This window comes from Apium graveolens, chromosome 4 (assembly GCF_009905375.1).
Source record: "Apium graveolens cultivar Ventura chromosome 4, ASM990537v1, whole genome shotgun sequence".
Lineage (NCBI taxonomy): Eukaryota > Viridiplantae > Streptophyta > Magnoliopsida > Apiales > Apiaceae > Apium > Apium graveolens.
Window position 1 is genome coordinate 258,035,353 of NC_133650.1, and position 19,791 is coordinate 258,055,143.

A 19,791-nucleotide genomic window follows, 5' to 3' on the forward strand; every position below is an offset into this window, starting at 1 on the left:
TCTTTTTAGGGCATAAACAAGGTTTCAAAGTTATGCGAGGGATAAGGGTTCGTTCGCGAAATGTCGTTACTTAAAACGGTCGTTTCTCCTAAACCGTAAATCAGATGTAAGCGAACCTCATACCAAATCGAAGCTTACGACACGATATAGCTAAAAATTGCAAAGGTCAGAATCTTACAGTGAGTTCACGGGTCCTAAAGCTAAGCACAAAAACAGTCTACAGTAAATCGGGTATTACAATGGCTATATTTATGCGATTCCCAAAATAATTACAACTCTATATCCTCATCAATTCACCCACAACCACCAACACAACAATATTCAACCATAATATTATAAACTCAGTTGCCAACTCCAAGTTTTACAAATTTATCCAACCAATCAAAGACCCAATATTCAAAACCAATACAAATCCACCAAAACTACTTATTATCAAAGATCAAGCCTTAATACTAACTATGCTTCAATAAAACTTAATGGAATCATAAAATCAAAGCTAGGGTTTGAAGTTTATACCTTCCTTAGATCCTGTTATGGATCAAAAACTAAAGTATAATAATTGTTGTGTTTATTACTAGGGAACGTGAGCTTCGAGGCTCGATTTGAATGCTCTTGTGTTTCATGACTCAATCTGCCTTAACAAGATGCCTACGTACCTTGCTGATTGCCAAGAATCAAGTCAAAAAATGTAGTTCTGATTTGTGGGGTGAGGCCCCTTATATAGATGTTGGGAGTCCTTGAATTGGACTTGGGTTAGGAGATTTGATGGGCAAGTCTCAGAATTAGAATGGACTTTGGAGTCCTAAGAGGTAGGAAGCTGATTCCTTATCCCACTAGGTTCCTTGGAGGCCAATCTACAAGGATTTATTTCTCCACTAGGACTCATCTTATCAGCTGACTTATCCCTTATTAATTAATTACGAAATTAATTAATATTCAGGGTTTTGGGCCTTCTTAAATGGGCCTAGCTGTTGGCCCAATTCTGATATGATTAATGCAACATTAACTATATATCCAGGCCTTATTTTCTTCCCTATCATTTGCCCCCCAACTTTTGGGAAACAATGACTAGGTTTCGCAGAAGTTAAGTTCATTCGTTCCCTTACAGAGTATCGGTTTTACGTAAAGTGTGGAGCGACCAACATATTTACAACAATTTGCTTTCATTTCTATTATTTAGGAATTATCTTAATTTCCAAGAATTTTCCTTGAATTCTGGGATTTTTCCTTAATTTTTCGGAATTTTACCTAGATTCTGGGATTTTTCCTTGATTTTCAGGATTTTTCCCTTAAGTCTGGGATTTTTCCCTTAATTATGGGATTTTTTGCTTGATTTTCTAGATTTTTCCCTTAATTCTGGGATTTATCCTTAATTTTCTTGATTTTCCCCTTAATTTTGGGGTTTTTCCTTAAATTCTTGATTTATTCCTTATTTTCTGAAAATATTTGTATTTTCCACAAAATATTTTAAGGAATTTTCTTTAATTCTCATTTTCAGGATTTTTCTTCCCTCATTTTTTCTTCGTTTCTCTTTTTTTTACCTGGTTCGACTATGAATCCCGTTCTACCAGGATCCTGGTCGAATTAGCCTTCTAATTTGCCCTGGTCGACCGGGTTTCGAGGAGGAGTACTTCGAGTAGAAATCCTGGTCGAATTTCGGCCAGGATTTTCACCCTATATATATATATATTTTTTGTTCGATCAGGAATATGCCTTTCGGTCAGGATCTATATTCTTAACCGAATTAGCCCTCTTTTAAGCCCAGGTCGACAAATTTTCGAGTAGGAATCATTCGATCAGGAATCCTTGCTATTCCCAGGTCGAAAAACTTTATTGTTGGGTCATGATTTTCCAATTAGAATTATGACCTATTTTCGGTCAGGCTCTTGGTTTTCTTGACCGAATTAGCCTCTTTTCGTAATCTTGGTCGAAGGCATTCTCGACCTCAATCATTCGACCATAATCATAGTATTAATCCTGGTCGAATTAAGTCAGAAATTTTTATTTGGAATAAAAATCCCTAATTTCTTGAGCTTTTTCTCTTGGGCTGACCCTTTACTGGGCTTATAACTTCAATTATATGGGCCCTTTTTTGGGTTTTTTAATATAAATTCTGAATTGGGCTTATCCTTGGGCCCATCTTTTGGACCTTTTCAAATATTTGGGTTCCTATCAACTGGGCCCTTTTGGGCTTTAATCCTCAACTGGGCCTCAGTTCTAGTTTTTTTATTATTTGGGCTTTCCTTCCTTTTTCATTTTCTTTAAAAAACTTTGGGTTGGGGCCCTGAGCTGGGCTTACTACTTACTTCAGGCCTTTTGGTTATTTCTATGTTGGGTTTGTCACAATTCTCCAGGTCCAGAGATTTTTCTGGACTTTCTAGATCCTTCCGGAGTTTTCTTAAAAACTATTGTTATATTTTCTAAAAATCCTCTAAACTATTCTAGATCCTTCTAGAGTGTTCTATTTTTGGGCCGAAATGGGTTTTTTAGGCCCAAATTGCCTCCCTATTGGCTATATAAGAGTGAGGTGTGGGGGTGTGATTTCACACTTCTCATTTCCACTCTCAACAACTTTCTACTCTCCTCTCAACACTCTCCAGCCTTCAAAAATCTTCCCTCTCTAGGGGTTTTACGGCCTTCTTCCAAGCTTCCAAGCCTTCCTCATTCTCCATTAATGGCAGACAAAGGTGTTGAGAGTGCGGCCAAGATTGCCTCAGCTTCAAAATGAGGTAAGGATGTCGATATCCGCTCTTCTTACATGTCTTTGATAGATATGATTAATACTAGGGGGACGAATATCCCTCCACTGCACATCTAGACTCTTTTAATCATTGCAACACATGGCACACTATAGATTACGTTAAGTTAAATGCACATCATAATGTTCATCCTCCCCTTAGGCTAGTTCAAGTTTCTGGTGGCAACCGTACTTGCCACTGGAAAACCGATACTCTTTTCGTTTACACAGATGCCCTTGATGCTGGGCTTAGGTTTCCTTTTCATCCCTTCATTCCTCACCTCCTAGCTGATTTACACATTAACCCTTGTCAGCTTCCTCCAAACGCCTGGAGGAATATTTTATGTTTCATGGTTTGTTGTCTTAGGGGATGTTTTCCTTATTTGTAGCTATTTTTAGGAAGGTTTTCAATGTTACAACAGTTCTTCGTGTAATTGTGGTTGGGTCTACGTTAAACAAAGGCCCAGGTGTAAGCACATTTTTAACAACGCCACCATTCCCGATAATAACTAAAATTGGAGGAATAGTTTTGTGAGGTTAAGGTGGGAGAATGGTGACTGGGGCACCCTCTTCAGATCTTCTTTCGGGAAGGTTAGTGATGGTAGCCTCAAATCCATTCACCTAACCCCCGAGGAAACTATCATTTATGATGAGCTTACTCGGGATGATGGTGCCGCTATCAGCTGGACTCTTTTAGAGGAGTACTCCCTCATCCACGTGGGGCTATCCTCTGTTTCTCAGCAGGGTATTTTTCTTCCCTTCTCGTTTTTACTTTCTTTCATGCATTATTGATACCACTTATTTTGTTTTTTCTCCTGTTTTGCAGCTACTAAGGAAATCAACGAGGATAATGTGCCTCTTGTTGAAAAGACTGCCAAGATGAAGAAGGCTCGCCTTGCGGGTCTGGATACTCGAGGAAAGGCTACGGAGCCTAGCTTCCTAGGAAAGTACAAGAAGCCCATGATGGAGGTTCCAGCAGAGGGAGCTGAATCCCCTAGTGCCCCTATCACTGATGCTGCTCCTGTCTCTGCTACGGGCGCATTTCAGCCTCTCTGGGGATTCCGCTGAGGGGATACCGTGGTTGGATCCACAAAGCACGCTTGGGATTGGTCTTACCACGGCGTAACTCCCAAGGACTTTACTGATGTGGTTGCTACCCCAGACCTGGAGAGGATAAAGCTCATGGGAGCTCAGTCTCTGGCCTCAGTATGACCTTTTCTTGAAATTTTTCTTTCTTACTTGTAGCATTCACTTGCCTTACACTTCTGTTTATTGTTTCATTTTAGTCTAACGTCTACTTCCAAGGCACTGTGAGGCAAGCTGAATCATGGAAGAAGGCTTCTAACAAAGCTGATAATGCCCTCAAGAGGCAGTAGAAGAAGTACTCCGCTTTGGAGCGGAAGCTGAAACGAAAGGAGGAGGAGCTCGGAGAGTCCAACGCTGAGCTGGTGGTGCTAAGGGCGGAGAAGGACAGAGTGATTGATGACTACTTGGACTCGGAGGAGTTCACTCAGTCCATGAGGGTGAGGGATGACTCGGTGTTCCCTGGGTTCTTCAGGACTGGCTGGGATACGACCCTTGGGACCGTGAACGAGGCCTGTCATGATATTAACCCGGCGGACTATGTCTGCCCTTATGACGAGGCTTTACTGCAGAGGTTTCGTACCCGAGTGGTTGTCTCAGATCGTATCCCTCAGGACCCGCTTCTTCCTCCTCCCGAGTCGTCTTCCAGGCCTACTGCGGATGATAGCTCTTCCTCTTCCTAGATGATAAAGACTTCCAGCGAGAGCGGAGGAGATGATGATATAGATGCCGAGGGCACCTCTGCTCCTTAGAGCTTTTCCAGTCCTGCGTGGCTTATCTTGTCTTTGAGACTTTGTTTATCAGACTTTGTATTATTTATTCGAACCAATTTTATTTATCGAATTTTATGCTTTCATCTTATGCACTTAGTTTACTTGTCTTGTCACTGGAATTCAAATATATTTTGAAAACATTATGAATTTCTCAAACTATTGGGATTCATCCCTTACACAGGTCTTAATAAACCTCAAAATAAAACTAAAACATATAAATCCTAAGCAAGCAAAGCTTCAAGGTGCTTTTCAACCTACTTGTCATCTTGACAAGTGAGAATCATGCTCAATTGCTTCACACATAGTAAATCTTCAGGTTTTGTGCATGCCAAGTTCTCGGGACTGCAAAACCATCTATGGTCTCTAATTGTAGGTGCCTCTACCCTGAACACTCTTGACCTTGTATGGCCCTTCCCAATTTGGGGCAGGCTTCCCTTTCTGCCCTACACCAGAAGCTTCCACCTTCTTCAAGACTAAGTCACCCTATTTGAAGAACCTTTCTTTAACCCTTAGGTTGTAGTAGAACGAAACCTTTTTCTGATATTCCACTATCTTCACATGTGCCTCATCTCGCACTTCATCAATTAGATCCAGGGCTAACCTTTGCCCTTCTTCATTTTCCTCAGCATTGAAAGCTTGTATCCTGGGGGAGGAATGTGATATCTCTATAGGAACAACTGCTTCTGCCCCATAAGCTAACATGAAGGGAGTTGCTCCAGTCGTGACTCTACAGGTAGTCCTATAGGCCCATAGTATTGGGAGTATTTCATCCACCCAATTATTTCTCGACTTCTCGATCCTCTTCTTTAGTCCATCCAGGATTATTCGATTCGCCACTTCCACTTGCCCGTTGGATTGCGGGTGAGCCACAGAGGTGAATCGTAATTCAATTTCATTCTCCTCACAATACTTCTTGAATTCCTCATTGTTGAACTGTGTTCCATTGTCAGTAACTAGGATGCGGGGAATTCCATACCGGAAAATGATATTTTCCCACATAAATTGTACAACTTGCTTAGTTGTGATCTTGGCCAAAGGCTTGGCTTCAATCCACTTAGTAAAATAATCAATGGCTACAATCAGGAACTTCCTTTATGTCATGGCCATGGGGAAAGACCCAAGTATATCCATTCCCCACGTAGCAAAGGGGATGGGTGAGTTGATGGAGATCAGCATCTCGGGGGGTTGTCTAACGATAGGTGCATGTTTCTGACAGATACCTAAACGGGTTATCTTATGAGCTAATGCTCTACCCCCCAAGTGTTACCCATAGATACCTTCATGCACTTCTTCAAGAGCCAAGCGTGCCTCATCGGGCCTGAGACATCTTAAGTAAGGAACTACATAAGATCTTTTATACAAAATCCCATCTATCAAGGAGTATCTCAGTGCTCGAACAGCCAACTTCCGTGTTTCAGTAGCATCATTTGGCAACCAACTGGTTTGAATATGAGTCTTAATGGGATCTATCCATGACGTCCCCAGACCTATAGGAGCTACAAGCTTAACATCAATGCTCTGTATCTTCAAAACGCGGAAGTATACACTTTCTGAACTTTCCTCTATCTCAGATGAAGCAAACTTTGATAAGGCATCTGCCTTAGCATTTTCCTCCCTTGAAATGTGCTCAACATGGCATTCATCGAATTGGGTCATCACAGCCCTTACTAGGCGGACATACTTAGCCATCGTATCATCCCTTGCCTCAAACTCTCCCTTCACCTGGGATATGACTAACTTCGAGTCTCCACAGACCTTCAAGTTCTTGACTCTCAGTGTCCCTGCTAGGCCGAGGCCAGCTATCAGAGCTTCATATTCTGCCTCATTATTTGTGGTCGGGAAGTCTAACTTCATGGCATACCGAATCAAGAACCCATCAGGGCTTTATAAAACCGTACCTGCTCCACTTGAATTTGTTTTTGATGCTCCATCATAATAGAGAACCCAATATTCTTTCTCCTTATCATCCTGTTCTTTGTTCCCCTTATCAACTTCCTTTTCTTGAGGTATGGTATCCTCCTGCCCCCGACTTCTTGGTTGGGTATGGTACATTCCACCACGAAGTCAGCCAATGCTTGGGCTTTTATTGTCGTTCATGGCTTATACTTGATATCAAATTCTCCCAACTCTATTGCCCATTTGATCAGTCTCCCACTAGCCTTGGGACTATGAATTATATTTCTCAAGGGCTGATTTGTTAGTACCTCAATCTTATGAGCCTAGAAGTAAGGACGCAACTTTCTCGAAGCTATTACCAAGGCTAAAGCAATCTTCTCAATAGTTGAATAGTTTAAATTAGCTCCATGCAAAATTTTGCTGACATAGTATATGAGTTTTTGGATTTTTAGTTCCTCCTTAACCAACACAGCGCTCAAGGCACTTTCTGAAATGGCCAAGTACAAGTACAAGACTTCATTCAAAGCTGGCTTGGCCAACAACGAGGCCTGAGCCATATATTTCTTTAATTCCTCGAATGCATTCTGGATTTCCTCACTCCATACAAAATCCTTAACCTTCTTTAAAGACTTGAAGAACGACAAGCACTTCTCTCCAGACTTTGAGATGAATCGTCCCAACGCAACAACCCTTCCAGTGAGCTTTTGAACATCTTTGATAGTTTTTGGGGGCTCCATGTCCAGGATTTGCTTTATTTTATCGGGATTGGCCTCGATTCCTCTCTTGGACACCATCAATCCCAAAAACTTTCCAGATCCTACTCCGAAAGCACACTTTGTGGGATTTAACATCATCTTGTGGTACCTCAGGACCTCGAAAGCTTCCCTCAAATGGGTTATATGATCAGTCTTCACTAGACTCTTGACTAACATGTCATCAACATAGACCTCCATGGTCTTGCCAATAAGATCCTTAAAAATTTTATTTACCAACCTTTGATAGGTGGCTCTTACATTCTTGAGACCAAATGCCATAACAAGATAATAATAAACACCAAAGTCAGCGATGAATGATACCTTTGGGATGTTGTCCTTGTGCATCTTGATATGATTATATCCACTAAATCCATCCATGAAGCTCAGCATCTCATGTCCAGCAGTGGCATCTATCAAAGTATCTATCCTTAGCAACGGGAAATAGTCCTTAGGGCATGCGTCATTCAGATCAGTGAAGTCCACGGACATCCTCCATTTTACATTGGCCTTCTTTACCATTATAGGGTTTGCTAACCATTCTGGAAATTATATCTCCTCGATGAAACCAGCCTCTAAGAGCTTCTCTACTTCCTGTTTTATAGCTTCTTGCCTCTCTGGAGCAAAACTTCTTTTCTTTTGCTTCACTGTCTTCCAATTTGGATCCACATTCAGCTGGTGAGTAATCAGTTCCGGGTCTATGCCTGGCATATCAGCTGATGACCATGCAAACACATCACTATTTTCTTGCAAAAATTTCACCAATTTCCCTCTAAGGGGCTCCTCTAGTGTGGCTCCAACCAAAGTCACCTTTTCAGGATACTCGGGAGCTAAAGGAATCGAAACCAAATCTTCTGCTGGCTTTCCTCTTTTCTCATCATTTTCTCGAATATCCAGATCTTCAATAGGCAGAACCTGCCCCCCGACTCCATCTGCCCTTAGTGAGGCCATATAACAATTTCTAGCCATTTTTTGATCTCCCCTCTCTTCTCCAATCCCATTCCGGGTGGGAAACTTCATAACTGAATGGTAGGAAGAAGGGACTGCCTTGAAGGCATGTATCCCTGTTCTCCCCATGATAGCATTGTAAGTTGAACTAGCCTTCACCACCACAAAGTCCAACATCTGTGTTGCTTTCCTTGGTTCCTGTCCTATGGTTGTTGGCAACTTGATTATCCCTTCCACGGGGTACTCAACTCCCGCAAATCCATATATCGGCATGTCGGTTGGGGTCAATTGGGAGTCATTATAACCCATCCTTAAAAAGGTGTCATGGAGCAAGATATCCACTGAAGCACCATTATCCACAAGGACCTTCTTAACCGGGCTGTTTCTTATTATAGGTGTTATGACCGGCGGGTCGTCATGAGGAAATTTCACACCCTCTAGGTCAGAATCATCAAAAGCCATTGTTACTCCTGTCTTGGCCCTCTTCAGGGCTTCTCCAACAATATACATAACCTCCCTGACATATGCTTTCCTGGAGTTCTTGGATAATCCAGCAGCAGTTGGTCCTCCAAAAATCATGTTTATCACAGGCCCTCGATGTGGCGCCCTGCAAACCCGGGTCAGAAGTTTGGGGTCCACAACACATACACAATATATAAACCTGTATATGAAATATTATTTGCAATGACCCTGCTTTACATTACCACGGATCGCAATAGGTTAAAGTATGAAAACAAGCCACAACCTTAACTTCTATTACAACGTACCAAATCCCAACTAATTTAACTTACAACTGATAATGAAATTATTCTTATAATCTTATTATCTCACTACCGTAATAAGCTCCTGCTAGCTCGATCCAACTCAATCTGGAATCCTAGCTCGTACATTGAATTGGGAAACCTCACTATCAACCGTATCCTTCTTAATTGTAGAATACATAAAACGATTCGCAAGAGTGAGCTAACTAGCTCAGCAAGTCACAATAACAATAACTGAGGTTAATCAATGATCAAACGAGATGATTCAGAGGAATCAAGTTTCTTGTTAAACAATCATTAGAATTGAATATTCATTTTAAAATTTAAAACCAAGGTTAGGTTGTTGATCAGTCACGCACTAACCCCGAGCAAGGCACACAACTATGCTCTATATACTGGATCCAAGGCACACATTGGCCTATAATTGACCACGAATCTGGTCCATTTTTAGAAAACTATCCAATTCTAAAATAATTCAGTGTAATAAATAATGTAATTCAATAAGCAAGATCATAATCAAAAGTGATAAAGCATTTGTATAAAAGGTAATGCGATTCATGATTATCACAAGGGTATATCAAGGTATGTATAAGAAATGGCCTCCAGCCGGTAAGAGAATCAGGTGTTAGATGAACAATGATTTTTTCAAGGTTTAGTTCTTTGATGTTACGAAGAATGGTTGGTGTATAAAAGTTTCTGTATGTTCAAACAATTTTGTTCCAATGTTTGGTGTTTGGTGGTTATATATTTGAAGAGTGGTATCATATTTGTGTGGTTTAGTATCTGGAAGTCAACAAAGGATGGTTTACAAAGAATAAGGCTTACGGCTCAAAGATCAAATGATGTGATCCGGGTTCAAGGCTGTATGATTCAAAGTACTCACAATATAAAACAGAGCTATTTTGAATATTAACAATATGTCACAAGAGAATTTAAAAATATTTGCAATATACCTCGAGAAAGGTTTAGAAGTACTTGCATTATCACAAATGATTCCAACTTCACTTGTACTTCTCTAATGATTCTATTCAACAGCTACTTTTTCTATGCCTCGCTTCTATTCACTGATCACTTCCTTTATTTTCTACGCATCGATTCCATTTTCTGATCACCTGTTTCCCTTTTCTACGCCTTTCTTACTCTGCTAGGCATCATAAGTATCTATTAATATTCATCTCACATTATTCTAATCATCATATGGACGTCATAAGGTTTCATCTACCCTTCGTTTCACCCAAATCCGATTTACGGATTGAAAGTTATGGCCAAAACAACCCAACAAAAAATACATAGGCATATAACACATCAATCAGATAGAACGTAGCACATAACATGCAAGATATTCAATTAAAATAATTTTTCAAAGAAGATTCGGGGTAAAAATAATTTTTCAAGTATTTAATACAAATTTTTAATTTTTTTTTTGAATTTAAACCGGACTCGGAACCATTTTATAATTAAATAATAGAGTTCGAACATCCGAATCTGACCTTAAAATAATTTTATAATAATTATCGAGCCTTGAAAATAATTTAAAAAGATATTTAAAAGCTCGAAATTATTTTCTGAAATTTTTAAATCAAAGAAATAATTAAATCCAAATTAAATAATCAATTAAAATTATTTAATAACTAATTAAATTAATTAATCAATTAATATTTAAATTAATTGGCTAATTAAATATTAATTAAGGTTAATTAATCAAATAATTCAGATTTATTTCTGAATTTTTTTAAAATAATATAAAAGTATTTTTGGAATTAAAATAAATAAATAAAAACAATTTTTAAAAAGTAGAAATTCCAGGGGGTAAAGTGTAAGGTTTTGAAACTTTATCCGCATGGTGCAAACTGTAAAAATTGTAATGTTCATAAAATAATTAAAAGTTTTAGAAAATCAGGGGGTTAAACGGCAAAACCGCCATCTTCTCCGCCTGTCACCGGCGACGACTTCGCCGACCAATCTTTACGGGTCCAGAAATGCACAGAAATGTGCAAAACGATACTCCTCACTGCCAGGAACTAATATCTGCAACCTGTTTTTACCATTGATCAGCAGAGCGGCCGGAAAACTTGCCCGAAAAACTGCCGCCGCCGTCGAGTTCAAGAACTCCGGTGACGCGGTTTCGGCCTTTCCCAGATTCGTTCGATACTTTCAGATGTACTATTCGATTGCAAAATGAAAAAGGAATCTAATCCAACTACCAGAATCAGATAATAATCCTTAATTAAGAATTACCCAAAATCAATCAAGAATATTCAAACTAATCATAAACCCGAATTTATAATTTCAAAAATCAATCCCAATTTTGAGCATGTTATTGAACTCCAAATCAAGCATATAATATATCAAAATCATATGGAAGAAAAGCTCTACAATATGCAATCATCAAATCATACAAACAATCTCTCGAACAAAAATTTATAATTTAATCCAAAAATAATTTGAAATTAATAAAAAATATAGAAAAATAACCTTTGATTCTGCAGGTGTATGGATCACAGATTCTGAAAGTACTCTTCAAGACCTTCAATTTGGTTATTTGAACTCTAGAATCGGATATCGCTAACGCCTTCAAATCTAGGTTTGATTATGAAGAACACTATGAATATAATGTATTTTCTCTGAAAATTATATATTTAGTTGACTGCAAATGATTTTCTGTACAAAATAAAATACGGTAAAGACTATTTATATTTACGGAAATATTGGTACCCTGTTGGATCATACCGGATATAAAATATTACGTTTATTTGTAAAAACAGATCCAAAACGGTACCAGTTTCGGGATAATTATCCAAACCTGTACAATTTGTACTACAGTCTTGGTCTCAGCGCCTGGTTACACGTATTACGAGGTGATAATTATAATATTTTAATAAAAAGATCCCGTTTATCAAAAATACGAGTTTGATTGATTTACCGAAACGAATCTTGTATCGAAAATATTGTGCCGGGACCCGTACAGGACAAATCGTACGCCGGATCAAAAAAGTCAAAACATGGAAAATGCTCGAAATATTTCAATTAGGTTAAGAAGGAATTCTCGGAAGAGTTTCGGATTATAAAAACATAAAAACGGATGAGGTCGGCTGGTTCCCAATTATACTAAATAGTTTATAAATACTCGGAAAAATAATTTATTAAATCCATAATTCATTTATAAAATCATATAACAACATAAAAATTGATTGAAAAATACCATAATTATCTATACTTTATTTTGGACTTATAAATATTAAAATACTCAATTTATATCATATTTACATATCCAAACACATATACCACTTCACAAATAATTCACCAAAAATTTATATAATAATCACATAATATTTATTTATTAACAAAAATAATTACACGTCATATCCCGGATATTACGTCCTCCCCCCCTTAAAAGGATTCCGTCCTCAGAATCACTTAAGCAATAACTCAGGGCACTATTTCACGTATATCACTTTCAAAACCTTAGGTTATCCTTTCAACCATTGGGTTTCCAAAATGATCTTAATAACTTAATAACTTTCTTTCTTAACACTTTCCCTTCTTTTCTATAATCCCTATTGGATTCTCAACATAGAACAATTCTGCCTGAAGTTCTATCAGCTCATATTCTATCACATGTCTAGAATTCTATATTGTACTTCTAACCATGCCACATCGAAACATCATGAATATGCTACCCATGCGGGGTAACGCTAATTCGTATGCTATCTTACCGACATATTTCAAAATTTCAAAAGGTCCAACATATCTCGGACTCAGCTATCTTTTCTTTTCTGATCTTGGATGATTCCTTTTCACAGTGACACTGTTAACAATATTAAATCTCCTTCTTCAAATTCCGTACTCTTTCTAGCTTGATCTACACATTTCCTTTAACAATCCTACGTGGCACTTAACCTTTTCTAAATAATCTCGACAGCTTCCTTTATCTGTTATAGCAACTCTAGTCCAAGTATTTCACGTTTGCCGACTTCATTTCAATATACTGGTGATCGACATTTGCGTTCATAAAGAGCTTTGTAGAGAGGCATTCCGATAGCGGCATGATAACAGTTATTGTAAGCAAATTCCATTAAGGGAAAATGCTTGTCTCAATTTCCTTTGAAATCAATGGCACAAACACGTAACATATCTTCAGTTGTTTGGATCGTTTTCTCGCTCTTGGCCGTCAGTCTGCGGATGATAAGCTGTACTCATATTTTACTTGGTGCCTAACATTCTGGAAAACTTTTGCAAAATCCTGAATTGAATCGTGGATCCTGACTTTATACAATAGACATAGGGACCCCATGACAAATTACTATTTCCTTCAAATACATGCGAACCAACTTATCTAGTGAATATATTTCATTAATGGGCAAGAAATGAGCTAATTTAGCCAACTCGTTCACCATAACTCAATTAGCATCGTGGTTTAATTTCGTTCTTGGTAATTGGACTATAATATGCAGAGTAATATACTCCTATTTCCATTCTGTATTTCTAATGGTTGCAATAATCCACTAGGCCTCTGACACTTGCCTTACTTATTTAATATGCCTATCACCTCCTAATCCGTTGTGAAATTTCCTTTTTCGTATTCGGCTATCAGTATTCTTCTTTAAACTTCTGTATATTTCGGTATTTCTTGAATGGATTAAATACTTAGGATTGTAAATTCCCTTTAAGATCTCATTCCTTAATTCTGCCACTCGTAGCATCCAAATTCTGAAAGAAAATCTGAGGATACCGTGCTCATTCTTTTAAGTGCATAAATTTCCTCTCATTAAACTATTAATATCATGATCCATTATCTCCTCTTTTTATATGTTAACATCCTGATCCATCATCTGCTTTTGATATCTTTTATATTCTCTTAACAACTTTGACTGAAAGGTCATACTATCCATCCTTGCTCCTTTTGGATTATGAATTCTGACATCCAATTCCAACTTCTAAAATTCCATAGATAATTCTGCTGGTGCAGTCTCTATGTTTATTCTCTCCTTTTTGCTTATCGCTTGCCACTAGTTTTACTCTTCCTCGTGAATACATACTTCAAACTCTTATGGTCCGTATAGATCTCACATCTTTCTCCATACATATAATGTTTTCCAATCCTTCAAAGCGGATATTATTACTGCTAGTTCCAGGTTATATGAAGGATAATTCTGCTCATAAGGTTTCGGTTGTCTAGATGCATATACAATAACTTTATTGTGTTGCATCAACACACATCCTATTCTCTTATGAAATGTATCACTATAGACTACCAAAACTCCTTGATCCTCTCAAAGTGATAAAAAGGTACTGTGACCGCTCTCTCCTTTTATTCCGCAAAACTTTCTTCACACCTTCCCATTTCATATAAACTTCCCGTTATTCCTAATAAGCTTCATCAAAGGTGTTGCAATCTTCAAGAACTCTTGAACAAATTTCTGATAATAACCGACCAATAAGAAAACTTCTTACTTTTGTTGATGCTTTTGGTCTTTCTTTATTCATAGTAGCTTTAATCTCTGCTGGATCCCCTTTGGTCTCCTCCTCACTGACTATTTATGCTAAGAATTATACTTCCTACCATCAAAGCTTTCACCTTGTAAATTTTTCATACAACTTCTTTCTTCTTCGACTTCCCAACTATCATTAAATACTTTGCATGGTTCTCCTTCGACTTTAAGTAACATAAATACAACTTATTCGGATCTTTCTTCAAGATTCTAGTCATCAAGTTTAAATATTACTGGTATATTGGTTAATCCAAATGACAGTACTAGAATTTTTATAACAACAGTACCCAGTTCTGAAAATTATCTTGATATGTCCATAGGTTAAATCTTCAATTGATAATACCCAAATCTTAAATCAATCTTAGAAAATACTCTACTTCTTTCATCTGATCAAATAAATCATTAGTTCGAGGTAACGGATACTTGCTCTTGATAGTAAACTTGTTAAGCTTTCACTAGTCAACACATAATCTCCTACTTCCATCTTTCTTATTAACAAATAATAACGGTATACCATATGGGGTACTCTAGGTCTCATCGCTCTTGCTTCTAACATCTCTTACATTTGCTTTGCCAACTCCTTCATTTTAACTGGCGCCATTCAGTGCGGACCTTACTCACTTGTTTCATTTCATTTGCTAAGTCAATCACGAACTTAATGTCTCTATCTGGGGGAAATGTTGGTAATTTGTCTGGAATCATATCTTGAAACTCATTAATTACTATAAAATCTTCAGATTCTGTTTACTCATGACTTCTATTCATAATCACCGTAGTGCTTACCTCTTGGTTACTGTAACCTTTTAGCTTAAATCATTGTTAACAAATTCTTTACCTCCCTTTGTCTTCTAAACCTCATCATACTCTCATTTGGCATCTTCAGAACTATCTTTCACCCCGACGGTCTATCTGAGCATCACGCTTGAATAGTTAGTCCATTTATTAGAATAGTGTCAAATTCTCCTTTCTTAAATGATATTAAATCCTCACAACTTATTGCTAGAAATCTCAATTCCACCTTTGGTACTCACTTATTTAACAATTACATGTTCTTGATTTGTTAGTCCTTTAGTCATGATCTTATCAATTCAACAAGGTAAATTATCTTATCAACCAAACCTTGAGAGATAAACAATCAAGTTGCTCTCACATCTTTTAATATGTTAACGCGTAAGGTATTCACAATAATCATTCATGTCATCACGTCCGTATTCTGAATAACATATTTCACAGACAAATCGTAAACTCTCGTCCTTGGAGACGTATTCCTTATCGGAGTAGATTCCCTTGACTCTTAGTACATCCCTGACTAGGGCTGGTGATTTGCAATCCTAGTCATGTGCCCTTGTTTTCTTTCCATACGTGAGAGGTAGATGGAACTTTTCCCTCTTGGTTCATGATACGTTGATTTTTGTTTGAAAACTTTTGCAAAGAACGATAGTACAACGAAATAACTAGAAGGATTCACAATTTAATAAACTTAGAGTTGAAAAGAAAGAAGAAGTAATGATTTAAATATAAATGAGACAACCATATTGGAATTTAAGATGGTCAGTCTTTCGTACCATATGGCATACATCACATGATTAGGTGACGTCCCACCCGACTCTTCGTCATCCCGATAAAGCGTCTCACCATAATACTGCTCATCCCAATCAGAGAACAAAACATGAGGGAAAAATTTAAGTTTGAAAGGAATGCAATATCCTCCTTTTCGATATCATCGTAAAGAGTTTATTAAGAAAAGAAGTTCATACATGTTTAGGAATCAAAAAGGAATATACGCTGTAATATTGGAGACAAGAATGATACCATTGGTCACCATCCACATTTCACTTGTATTTATCTTTCGAGCTTGTTCGATCATATCCCAATTGTGTCATATAACAACTTTAGAAGGTACGCTGCAATGCCTTCTCAAATTAAGCATTATGGTAGATTCTTACTTGTTAAGTCTTGCGCCTGTAACATCACACCTACACGTATGATACTTTAACAATTCGATCATAATGGCATCCTTACCAGATAACCTCGAGTTTCCTCTTTTTAATTTAGAGTAACCACGAATCATTCAATATAACGATCCTTTTGTTAATAATATTCTTCTTTTAGAAAAATCTGGAATTCTTCCCAATCTTCTTCGGTCAAGCTCAGGCCCCTTTTAAATCAATAAAGTCTTTAAACTTCAATGGTCTCTACAACTGGATGAATAGCTTCTCCGTACTTTGGTTCTGTTGTTAATCTCATTAAACAAGATTCACACTCTATTGTCAGAATTAATCAAAACTTCTTCGTAATAGCGGGTCCACTTGGCCCTCGGAATCAACCGTACTAATTTCTGGAACACGTACTTTCTAAGTAATTTGGTCTTATAACAAACAAGAAACTCAGGTAGTAACTTGACAACCCATTTTGTTTTTTAAACTTATTTTATTCAAAAAGGCTTTAGAAATTTTGTAAGGGAAAATCTTTTTCGAAAACTTATTTAAAAATTTTGAAAATCACACATCTGGCTATCCTTACTATATGAGTTAGTTGTTGTCCTCCCTATAACAAGGTACCAAGTTCACAAAATAATCACACAAAGGTCCATTCACTTTTATTTATCTTCTCTTCTTCATTGGGTCTATTACCTTCCTTCATCAACGAAAACTTCAGCCGTCTTTGCATATTATCTTATTCGTAGCTTTATTTCAAAGCTTCCATACTGGTAGTACTCCCATCATCATCCTTGCAGTCATTAAGTGGAACAAGTCTATCCAAAAGCCAACAAGTCTATTTTATAGGACAAAGTTTGCTTATATCACATCACATCACTACTTTACATATCACATTTATCATAGCACCATCATCTAATTCTACGAAAATTCCAGATCTACACTGTTCTCTCTAACTCTTTCATAATTCATCTAGTCCATCCCACAAGCTAATCACGGGTGGTCTATTCACTAGTGGCTCCATTTAATCTGGTAGCAGCTATCCTCCGAAATACGTGAATCTTCTTTCTAAACTCCTTCTCACCTTTATTAATATCTCATATACTTACCATTTACTGTAGCTATCGAATCCATCCTCGTAAATATTGTTGCTCCATAAGACAGGTTTTAAACTGAGGGTATAGAACATGGTGTAGAGTAAACTGAAAAGATACGTTCATAGTTGAATGTACAGTAGAATAGGAATAAGCAGATGGAGGTTCTCGAATAGGTAGTCTCATATCAAGAGGTGGTAAAATAGAGTAGAATAGCTGGAGGTGGTGCAGCTGTTATAACAGAAGGTAATACCATTAATACTGATGGAAGAACAATGTTCAAATCAAATTTGAGAAAATATGACGATCCTCGAACGGAAGGCTTCAAATGATCAGATGATACAGGGAAATCAGGATCTGCCATTGCCGTTGTCTGGAAATCACATCGCAAGCTAAAAATCTCGAATCGCAACACAAATCGTACCGAAAACCTACTATACAGCCGCACTCACCCTTACGACGTCTTATCTTTCTATTTCCTATTCCTAATCCTAACCCTCTACCCAATCCCGACAATCTATGCTTGTTTCAGTGACTTATAACCTGTAGCTCTGATACCAACCTATGGCGCCCTCCAAACCCGGGTCAGAAGTTTGGGGTCCACAACACATACATAATATATAAGCCTGTATATGAAATATTATTTGCAATGACCCTGCTTTACATAACCACGGATCGCAACAGGTTAAAGTATGAAAACAAGCCACAACCTTAACTTTTATTACAACGTACCAAATCCCAACTAATTTAACTTATAACTGATAATGAAATTATTCTTACAATCTTACTATCTCACTACCGTAATAAGCTCCTGCTAGCTCGATCCAACTCAATCTGGAATCCTAGCTCGTACATTGAACTGGGAAACCTCGCTATCAACCGTATCCTTCTTAACTGTAGAATACATAAAAAGATTCGCAAGAGTGAGCTAACTAGCTCAGCAAGTCACAATAACAATAACTGAGGTTAATCAATGATCAAACGAGATGATTCAGAGGAATCAAGTTTCTTGTTAAACAATCATTAGAATTGGATATTCATTTTAAATTTTAAAACCAAGGTTAGACTGCTGATCAGTCACGCACTAACCCTAAGCAAGGCACACAACTCTGCTCTATATACTGGATCCAAGGCACACATTGGCCTATAATTGTCCATGAATCTGGTCTAACCACGAATCTGGTCCATATTTAGATAACTATCCATTTCTAAAATAATTCAGTGTAATAAACAATGTAATTCAATAAGCAAGATCATAATCAACAGTGATAAAACATTTGTATAAAAGCGTAATGCGATTCATGATTATCACAAGGGTATATCAAGGTATGTCTAAGAAATGGCCTCCAACCGGTAAGAGAATCAGGTGTTAGATGAACAATGATTTTTTCAAGGTTTAGTTCTTTGATGTTACAAAGAATGGTTGGGGTATAAAAGTTTCTGTATGTACAAACAATTTTCTTCCAGTGTTTGGTGTTTGGTGGTTATATATTTGAAGAGTGGTATCATATTTGTATGGTTTAGTATCTGGAAGTCAACAAGGGATGGTTTACAAAGAATAAGTCTTACGGCTCAAAGATCCAATGATGTGATCTGGGTTCAAGGCTGTATGATTCAAAGTACTCACAATATAAAACAAATCTATTTTGAATATTAACAATATGTCACAAGAGAATTTAAAAATATTTGCAATATACATCGAGAAAGGTTTAGAAGTACTTGCCTTATCACAAATGATTCCAACTTCACTTGTTCCTCTCTAATGATTCTATTCAACAGCTACTTTTTCTATGCCTCGCTTCTATTCACTGATCACTTGCTTTATTTTCTACGCATCGATTCCATTTTCTGATCACCTGTTTCCCTTTTCTACGCCTTGCTTACTCTCCTAGGCATCATAAGTTTCTATTAATATTCATCTCACATTATTCTAATCGTCATATGGACGTCATAAGGTTTCATATACCCTTCGTTTCACCCAAATCCGATTTACGGATTGAAAGTTACGGCCAAAACAACCCAACAATAAACAAACAGGCATATAACACATCAATCAGATAGAACGTAGCACATAACACGCAAGATATTCAATTAAAATAATTTTTTAAAGAAGATTTGGGGTAAAAATGATTTTTCAGGTATTTAATACGAATTTTTAAACATTTTTCAGAATTTAAACGGGACTCTGAACCATTTTATAATTAAATAATAGAGTTCGAACACAAGAATCTTACCTTAAAATAATTTTATAATAATTATCGAGCCTTGAAAATAATTTAAAAAGATATTTAAAAGCTCGAAATTATTTTTTGAAATTT